This window comes from Mustela putorius, unplaced genomic scaffold, assembly GCF_011764305.1.
Source record: "Mustela putorius furo isolate JIRA1106 unplaced genomic scaffold, ASM1176430v1.1 tig00000580_pilon_pilon_pilon, whole genome shotgun sequence".
Taxonomy (NCBI): domain Eukaryota; kingdom Metazoa; phylum Chordata; class Mammalia; order Carnivora; family Mustelidae; genus Mustela; species Mustela putorius.
The window spans coordinates 3,546,015-3,556,674 of NW_025421423.1; positions in this window are offsets into that span (position 1 = coordinate 3,546,015).

Here is a 10,660-nt window from a genome sequence, read left to right on the forward strand (position 1 = left end):
ATTTCTGTCAAATAAATTTAAAAAAAAATTTTTTTTAATAGTTAATATTTGGGGTGTCTGGGTGGCTCAGTGGATTAAGCCTCAGCCTTTGTCTCCGGTCATGATCTCAGGGTCCTGGGATCGAGCCCCACATTGGGCGCTCTGCTCAGCGGGGAGCCTGCTTCCCCACTCTCTCTGCCTGTCTCTCTGCCTACTTGTGATCTCTGTCAAATAAATAAAATCTTTTTTAAAAAGTTAATATTTATTTTGTTATTTATATATAATACATATATATAATTAATATATCACATATAATATATAATGTAATTTATATATTTATACACAAATATATTATTTAAATATTTAACTATTAATATTTAATATTTGAAAATACAAGAGAACCAGTACTCATTGCAAAGATGGGTAAACTGAGGCACAGGAGAGGGTGAGTTGGGGACTGGCCCAAGGTTTCCTGGTGAAGTGAAAAAACCTGGCCTAGGAATCACATGGCCCTGTTTTCAACTTGGTGCCCTTACCTTCATTTACACATTCTGCTCTAGTAACCCAAGCCCAGTAATGCTGGCCATTTCTTTTCTTTTCTTTTTTTTTAAAGATTTTATTTACTTGGCAGAGAGAGATGACAAGCAGGCAGAGAGGCAGGCAGAGAGAGAGGAGGAAGCAGGCTCCCTGCTGAGCAGAGAGCCCAAAGTGGGGATCGATCCCAGGAGCCTGAGTCCATGACCTGAGCCGAAGGCAGTGGCTTAACCCACTGAGCCACCCAGGCGCCCCAATGCTGGCCATTTCTGATGGGAATGCAGACCATCTTGTGTGGGATGCTAGCCTCTGCCCCCATCACCACCCCGGGACTCCTGACTAGTGCTTGCATGAAGGTAGTGACAGCAGACTCCATGTTTCTATTCTGGCATTCCTACTTGGGTTCTACTGCCCTACCCCCAGAGAAAGGTGAGACAGAACCATGAAAGTAGTTCCACCCTTAGGCTATGACCTTCCCATTTCTCCAGCCCTGTCAAGTGGTGCTGACATCAATTTTAATGAGGCGGATGATACGCTGTGTTGACAGTTTGAGAAGGGGTCAAGTTACCAGCTGACTTAGACTTAAGCTGAGATCGGCCAGACAGTTGCTCTGCAGGAAAACCACCAAGATTGCAGCAAGTGTAGAAATTGTTCCCAGAGCCAATTAGGTCAGCCTCATAATCTCTGACCAAGTATCTTATAACTTGTTCCAGAGGTGTTAGGGCATATAGAGGAAAAGTTACCCTTGGAGTTACTCTGTCTGATGAAAGGGACTTCACCCCAGTCAGGAGGGGCTTGTGAGGGGGCTGGGTATTCATTATGGCCCAGCTCTGCCTCAGCCCTGGGGAGGCAGGAGTGGAATGTAGTGAGCAAGGCCTTGGAATCCAGAGATCTGTTTCAGCCCCAGCCTGGCCACTGACTGGTATTTGACTCCCCCTCCCCTCACACTTCCCTTTGGTGAGTGTCCAGTTCCTCAACGGAAAAGATGGGGCCCGAGCTTACAGCTCTGTTCCGGCTCTACAGTTCTGATTGGGGTACACTCCAAGTTCTATTCAGCAGCGCGGATGCTAGTCAGTGACTCGTGCTTTACTCCCAGTTACCCTAGAGCCCTTGCGCGGAGTAGGTAAGGGTTTGTTTGGGCTGATGGAAAAGGTCAGCTATGTTTTAGGCTGATGAGGTAACAGGGATATGCGAGCAGCAGGACACCAGTGAGGAGACTGTTAACAGTTACCCAGGCAAGGCCGGATGAGGACTGCCAACCCCAGGACTGTCTGTGAGTGAGGTGTCTTCTGAAAACTGCTATAGGAGTATGAGTAAACTGTCCTACCAGTTAGACCAGCGCGGGTTCTGTGTATCTGCCACTAGAGGGCACTACAGCTTCCGGTCAGAGAGAGCAGATAGATGGCCATTTATTGAGAAAGGTTCTTTCTAGCCCCTGTGAAAAAATACACTGTAACCCCCATTTTACAGATGTGGAAACTGAAAGGATTTGAGGTGAAGTGCCCTACCCAAAGTCACGTGGCCTGTAAATAGCCAGCCCTGCTGGGATTCTAATTCCAGCTCTTCCTGAATCCAAAGCTTGTACTCTTGTGAATGCACCTCTTCAGGGCCGTCTGGCTCCTGACTCTTCTGATGAGCAGGTGGGCATGTTTCTTCCCAGTCTGGGAGCAAAGTAGAGGCTGGATGACCAGACCCTGTTGGTTTGGAGGTTCAGGACAAAAAAGCGGAAGTTTTCAGAGTTGAAACCATGAAATGCTTTGAGGGACTGGCAAACAGCCTGCTGTAAATGTGGACAGTTACCGTTACTAATGATTTCACATTGTGGCATGCAGCCCTAACACACACCTCCTTGGCAAACTTGGAAAAGAGCCTTTGCTTTTTGGAATTCTGATTTCCCATTTGTAAATTGGAAGTGCCTTGCTCCTTCCCTCTGCTGAGTGTGAAAGTGCTGGACGCCCATGAGGGAAAATCCTGAGAAGAGCTGAGGACAGACTATGCCAATGGCCTCTTTTGGTGGCAGACTAAGCTAAGCACTCATAAGCCCAGGGTTTTACACAGCTGTGCACCTGCAAGTGATGTAGGTGAGAAGCGGGCATCTTATCAGTGCAGTTGGACTGGCACCGGGGGACTCTGGGAGTGGCTGGCAGGACCTTGAAGAAACTTGAGAAGTCCACAGGACCCCAGCCAGCCCCTGGGGTTGGGAACTCCTGTCAGGCCCTTGGCTTTGTCCATTCCAGTGACTGGGGCTCTTCTGCCTTCTGTCTGGTTGGCCCTTGGGTTCCCCTCCTTCTGGGACATCAGCCAGTTGTTTCCCCGCTTCTGTAGCCACCCCGAGCCCTCCACAGCTACCGGTCCAAATCCTACCTACGGCCACCCTGCCAAGCTCAGGCCTGAGCACCTCCAGCCTGACCCGTCCTGAGCCCCACTTGTGACAAAAGAAATGCTGGTCCCAGTGTGTCCCTGGCACACTACAATTTGGCTCTTTACATCTGTTTTCTTGCTCAAGGGAGGCAGTGTAGATTCTGACCCCATCTTTCAAATGAGGGAATTGAGGCTCAGGTGGATTATTGGAAGAGCCCAGAGTACAGAGCAAGGCCAACTTCACTGCCCACTTTGTGCTATTCCCAGAGACGAGGGTGAGAGCTGACTGAGGGTGATGGGTCTACTGGACTTGGGAGAAGCTCGTCTCTGAGAGTCCCTCATGTTGGATGGGAATTCCTGAAACCCAGAGCTCTCCACAGTACCCGTGTTTCAGTAGGTGGCAGGTAGAAAAAGAAGACGTAAAGCTGAGGAAATCCAAGTTCCCACACATGGGCCATCTGAGACTGACCCTTCAGTGTCCCACCTGAGATCTGTCATCTCTACGCTTGCTCATGGGATGTCCCCACAGCCTGGCCCTCCTCATGCAACTCAGGAACTTCCAATGACCTTCCTGACCTGCAGATACACGCACAAAACCTCCCCACCTTCCTAGCCTTTCTCCCTGCCCCTTAACCCCCCCTTAGCCAACTGGCCCAGCCATCCACACATTCCTGCATGTTTCACTTTGACTTTGTTCATTCTCACTTGACTTTGTTCACCTATCTGTATGATCAAAACCATCTTCAAGAACCAACATAGAGGGCGCCTGGGTGGCTCAGTGGGTTAAGCCACTGCCTTCGGCTCGGGTCATGATCTCAGGGTCCTGGGATCGAGTCCCGCATCGGGCTCTCTGCTCAGCAGGGAGCCTGCTTCCCTGTCTCTCTCTCTGCCTGCCTCTCCGTCTACTTGTGATTTCTCTCTGTCAGCTAAATAAATAAAAAATCTTTAAAAAAAAAAAAAAAGAACCAACATAGAGCTATTAGCTTCCCAAATGGCCTGGCAGGCAGTCCTCCCTCCCTGGGGTCCTCTTTGATGACCTCGATGACTTGCTCTCACCCTCTCAGCCCTGGCTGCTCTGCTCCCTGTCTCACCTGCCCTGTGAACAGTGGGCGCTCTGGCCAGGTATCTGCTTCCCTCTGCTATGCCTCACACGCTAGCAGTCTGTGCACACTGCCTCAGTGACCAAGTGTATGAGTGTCCTGGCATTGCCATGACAAAATACCCACAAACTGGATGGCCCAAACAAATTTCTCGTCTCAGGTTCTGGGGGCTAGAAATCCCAAATCAGAGTGTCAGGAGTGTCAGGATTGGTTCCTCCGAGGGCTGTGAGGGAAGGATTGGGTGTAGGCCTCTCTACTTGGCCTGTAGATGCCATCTCAGATCATGATCATGATTGGGTCATGATCCCAGGACCGATCGAGCCCCGCAGTGTGTTCTCTGCTCAGCAGGGAGCCTGCTTCTTCCTCTCTCTCTGCTTGCCTCTCTGCCTACTTGTGATCTCTGTCTGTCAAATAAATAAATAAAATCTTAAAAAAAAAAAATAAAGGATGCTAGTCACCTTGGATTAGGGCCCACCCTAATGGCTTCATCTTAACTCATTGCATTTGCAGAGACCCCTATTTCCAAACAAGGTTGTGTTCTGAGGTGCTGGATGTTAGGACTTCAACACACGCATTTGGTGGTGGTGGTGGGGCACAATTCAACTCATACACCAAGTGAGTAATTTGTGAAAACCTCTGGGCAGAGAATGGCTGTCAGGTGCTTTTTCACCCCCCAACCCCCCTGGCTGGGTGTTTGGACAGACAGCAATGTGATTAAAAGGAGGACCTGGGTATTCTGTTTTTGAGAGCAGAGTCAAATCCTGATTTGCCTCCCATCCACTTTGTGTTCCTGAGTAAGTTACCTCAAACTACATTTCTCTCTCAGACTATTAATTCACATTAATTACCTTACTCCCCTTCAAACCCTACCACAAAAATGAGTATAATTTGAGGACCAAAGAGCCAGAGAGTTGGCAGAGAAATACAAATCAATACAAGGAAGTCTGGAGACCCCAAAATCAGAACTCACCAATCTAGAGCTGACAAAAGTTCTGTATCTCCAGACAGCCAGGAAATCTCCAGCCTGCAGGGAAATCCAGACTCCCTAAACTAGAAGAAACCAGATCTCTTCCAGTTGAATCCCTTTACTAATCCTGGAGCCCCACCGGCAACATGCCTCCCTGACTTCCCTTGGATACCTCAGTGATGGGGAGCTCACTCTTTATAAGGCAGTGTATTCCAACTTAGAAAAACAAAGTTCTTTAGAATAGAAAGGCAGCTTTATCTTCTATGATTATTGCTAGTTAGGTAAACAATCTTTTTAAAAAGCTCTTATCCAATTTTCTATAACATTCTTGGGTCTGATTTTGCCCCACGGAGCAACAGAGGGGGAAAAACACCCCAATTCAGCTTTTTAAATGGAGTCCTCTGAATATTTGATGATAATCCATCATGCTCCCCAAATCCCAGCCTGTCTTCCTCACAATCTATCTCAAATGAATGTTTTATTTTTAAAAATTTATCTACTTGAGAGAGTACATGCACAAGTGTGGGAGCAAGAGAAAGGTGGACGAGAGGGAGAGTCAAGCAGACTCCATGCTGAGTGCAGGGCTTGATCTCATGATCCCAAGATCATGATCAGCCAAAATCAGATCAGACTGATTGAGCTACCCAGGTGCCCCTCTCAGTTGAATGTCCTTGAAAGATTTAGTGAATAAATACTCATGAGGAGATTCCAATGTCAGGTTCATTCACGTTGTAGTATGCATTAGTACTTCGTTTCTTTTTATTGCCATACTATTCTGTTGTATGGCTGTATTACATTTTCTTCATGTAGACATGCTTTCATCTCAGGTATATATGGGGAGTGGAATTGCTGGTGCAATTGTTTACTCTATGTTTAACCTTTTGATGTTTTGTTTTTAAGATTTTATTTATTTGACAGAGATCACAAGTAGGCAGAGAGGCAGGCAGATAGAGAGGTTGGAAGCAGGGCTCCCTGCTGAGCAGAGAGCCCGATGTGGGGCTCGATCCCAGGACCCTGAGACCATGACCTGAGCCGAAGGCAGAGGCTTAACCCACCCGAGCCACCCATGTGCCCCTATGTTTAGCCTTTTGAGAAACTGCCAGCTGTTTTCCAAAGCAGCTGCACGATTTTACAGTGTATGAGGGTACCAATGTCGACACGTCCTTGTTTTTACCTCTCTGATTCTAGATATCCTCATGAATGTGAGATGGAATCTCATTGTGGTTTTGATTTGCATTTTCCTGATGGCTAAGGATGTTGAGCATCTTTCCATGTGCTTATTGGCTGGAATATTATAGCTCAACCATGTCCAGATTAGTTTGGTTGGCAGTATCACATGGTTGAGACAGGGGTTGCTGTGGGGTGTTCTGAGCCACTGAGGCTGTGTTTAGAAATGGTGGGGGAACTGAGCAGACAACCAGGGAAAGAACTCAGTCTGGGCTGGTGATGAATGTCTGGGAGCTGCCCATGAGGGCAGAGGAGATCTTGACGCCCTGCGAATAGATGAGATTGCCAGCATTTCTAAGTGTGAGAGGAGAAGAAGTGAAGTTCTGAAAGCTTTGGGGACTCTTGGAAGTTAAAGGTGAGAAGGTGAGAAGAGCAGGTGAAGATACATCATAGAGGCCCACTCTCCTGATTGGGGTGTGGGGTGGGGCACAACTTGTCAAAGTGGGAAGGAGGTGTGGCAGATGAGAGCCATGGAGCATCAGGATGGGGTCTGAGGGTAGGCAATGTCCCAGCAGGCCACAGGCAGTGGGAAACAGACCTGCCAAGGTTTAGGAATGAGACCTGTCCCTAAGTCACCAGGCAGGACAAGAATCCAGAAAGGTCTCACACACCGTTTCTTGTGCAGTCCTCACTACTGCCCTCTGGTGGTGGCTGCCAGTCTGCCACAGGAAGTTGAGATGTTCCTCCCCAGGGACAGAGCTGGTAGTGAAACCCAGGCCTGACTTATTCCAAACCCTGTGCTTTTTCAAGAACACTGTGCTGTCTCAGCATCATGCAGTGACCCCACACAAGAAGAGATTATTTCATTTAAATGTCCACTCTTCAGAAAGATTCTTCCCAACTACCCATGAAAAGGAGCTCCTCTTATTAGTCTCAGCACAGCACTCAATTTGTTTTCTATCATTCCCCTTATTATTATAATTCACGATTTTATATTGTGAAATAAAGAAAACCTCAGGCCCCAAATGGTATCACTTAGACCCAGTTCCCAAACTGGGGCTTAATATCCAATCTAATTGCAGTTGCCACCTCCCCCAGAAATGTGACCTGAACAGGTCACTCAGGAAATTTTTCTTTCCATTAGAGCCAGTGACTCTCATCTGGATCTTCTCCATCTCTCAAGGAAAGACGATGGAATCTGCAGGATAGGATACCTCATCTTTTTCGCTAGCAAACAGCCTCATCTGGAACAATCCTTTTCTTTTGTTAATAGCTTTCTTGTCCTCACCCCCTGTATATAAAAACCTTCCATTTTGTACAGTTCTTCCGAGTGCCTCTTTCTTGCTAGATGGGGTGCTGCTCAATTCATAAGTCATTTAATAAAAGCCACTTAGATTTTCTCACTTACTTGGTTGAACCTTGTTATTTAACAATATTAGCGTGTGGGGCACCTGGGTGACTCAGTGGGTTAAGCCTCTGCCTTCGGCTCAGGTCATGGTCTCAGGGTCCTGGGATCGAGCCCCGCATCTGGCTCTCTGCTCAGTAGGGAGCCTGCTTCCCTCTTTCTCTCTGCCTGCCTCTCTGCCTACTTGTGATCTCTCTATCAAATAAATAAATAAAATCTTAAAAAAAATATTAACGTGGGGCTTATAGTTTATTGTAAACTACAGGTTACAGAGAAGTACCATACTCTTTCATTCCCCATTTTATTCCTGGTGCCTGGTGAGGTGCCTGGCACACAGTAGGCACTCAGGAATTATTTGTTGGATTATTTGTTGGATGAGTGAAGTCGCATTTAAAAAACGGAGGCTGGCATGTTGTGCGCAGAGGTCAAAATCCTCTGAGGGAGTCTGTGGGAGTTGCCTTTCACCTTCCAGAGCACCCCGGGTGTGCTGGTGGGCTTACGTTCTCAGGGACAGTATAAAAATGATGTTCACATTACAGGGATGAAGCCCAAGGTTGAGGAAGCAGGAAGTAGGTGTGGATGAGGGTGTTGACTAGTAAGGGTGCCTATAAATGGAACAACTGAGAAACTCGGGAGAATCAGACAGCTTGGCCCCTTAACCCCAGGGCAGGTCCTTGGTAGTTTGGGTTGGGAAACTTGGGTGGATCAACAATTCACTTCTTCCTCAGAGGAACTTTCCAGAAAGCTGACTTTAAGAGCAACTCAGGCAACAGTCATGTTTGCCTAAGGGACTGAATGTGGCCTGAGTAAACACATGAAGTCAATTATGTCTCAGTATTCAGTCATCTTTCCTATTCTGCACTTGTACATTGAGCAAATATTTACTGGCCCCTATTAAGTGCTAAGTTCAGTGCTTGGTGCTAGGGATACAGTAGGAAACAGTCCAGGTCTGTTCTCAAGGAGCTCCTGGCCCTGAAGGACACTTACAGTACATGTGGTATGGTCTGTCTGGTTCACCATGGTATCCCTAAAGCTTTGCCCTGGGTTTAGTGATGAGTAGGTGATCCAGATGGTTCCTGACCCAAAGAAGTTCACAGCCTAGAGGGAAGACGGAGGAGACAAGGGGCAGTTACCATAAAAGGTAATACATGGGCAAGTAAGAATCTTAAGAGCCCAGAGAAGATCCTTGGGGAAATCGGAGAAGGTTCTGAGAGGAAGTGACTTCTATACTGATGGGCCAGAAGGTGGTCAGACATGGCTCTGTATGGTGGAGGTGGAGGAGTGGGAAGCCTACAGACTCCGGCAACAGCTTATATGTCAAGTTGTGGAGGTGAAAGACCATGATCCCTCAGGACAACTCAGAATAGTTCAGTGAAACTAGAGCCCAGAATAGCAAAAGATTAGGTAGGAGTCCCAGGTCATAGGAAGTTTTCTAGGAACCAACTTAAGGAAGGGCTTAGCATAGTAGGTCTGACCGCAGGGGCCTCAGACTTGAGGGGTTTCAGGGTTTCAGGTCCGAGAACTGGGTCTCCATCCTCTCTCCACCTAGGTCCCCATGACCCAGCACTCTGGGTTACCCTAGTTTCTCCAAAACTAAGTTCTTCCTTACCCTCTCCTGCCAATAACAGGGGGAAAAAAAAGAAAAGAAAAGAAAAAATCCCAGTTGGTTTTGTTTTTAAGACCTTCCCACGTTCTGTCATCCATTTCTACATACTGAGCACGGCTTCGTTATCCAAGCAGAAAAAGCAACAGAAAGCACTGGAAACTGGCTTTTAAAAAAGGAACGAGCATGAAATGAAAATAGTGTCTTTTCCTCCTTTCTGTAGTAAGATACAGCATTACCTTAATTTACTGAAAGCTTTTATTTTATTTATTTTTATTTTTTTTAAAAGATTTTATTTATTTACTTGAGAGAGAGACAGTGAGAGAGAGCATGAACGAGGAGAAGGTCAGAGAGAGAAGCAGACTCCCCATGGACCTGGGAGTCCAATGCGGGACTCGATCCCGGGACTCCAGGATCATGACCTGAGCCGAAGGCAGTCGTCCAACCAACTGAGCCACCCAGGCGTCCCCTGAAAGCTTTTATTTAATCACAAATAACATCAGCCTAACTTGCTTTTGTGGGATGGTTTTATTTTAATTAATTAGTAAGATTTTATTTATTTAATTTAGAGAGAGTGAATGCAAGCAAGGGGGTAGCGATGGTTTAGGGGGCAGAAGGAGAATCTCAAGCAGACTGTGCACTGAGCCTGACAGGGCTCAGTTTGGCAACCTCAAGATCATGACCTGAGCCGAAATCAACCAACTTGAGCCAGCCAGGTGATTGTATTTTTCCAAGATCATGACCTCAGCTGAAATCAAGAGTCGGATGCTTAACCAGCTGAGCCAGCCAGGTGATTGTATTTTTAAATGTGATTTCTCCTTTTTTGCTTTTAAACTTAATTTTCCCTCATTCACAAATTACTCAAAACCATAATGGTTTTCTTTAGCACAAGTAGTACTGAGCTACTTTATTGCTGGGTTTGATTTTCTCTGGACTCAGGGTCTTTTGCTGAGCCTCTTGGCCTCCCAAGGTGCCCTTCTTCACAACCCCTCAACTCTGGTTCCCTGTCTAGGCCATGGTGCATTTTCCATCTGCTTTTAACAGTAAATGTTCCCCAGAAAAGGTCTATTTTAGTCCCTTCTGTTTCATCTTCCTTGGCCAGCGGCTTCCTGATCCCCAAATCTGCTGGTGTCTTTGTTGTTATTCTCCTGGACTACCTTAGGCTTTTGATCCTGTGGGTCTCCCTGCCTTAGGACCACCCTGGTTCTGTCACCTGCTCTAGTCTCTTTTCCATTCCTGCTGAGGCAGCGGCCCAAGCTCATTCCTCGCCGCACATCCACGCTGTTCATCCGCTTACTGAAACCTTACTACAGGCCAAGCACCGTGATCAGGGTTTTCCATACATCATCTCACGAACCTATATAATTCCCCCATTTCGGGGAAAAGGAAAATCACGTTCAGGAAGACTAAAGACTAACGTATTCACGATCAAGAACCGGTTAGTGGCAGCACCTGTGCTCAAAGCAGCTCTAATTCCAACTCCCAAATTCATTTTTTCCATTACACCGCAGGGCGCGCTCTCCCCGAGCCCAAGGCAGCCGTCT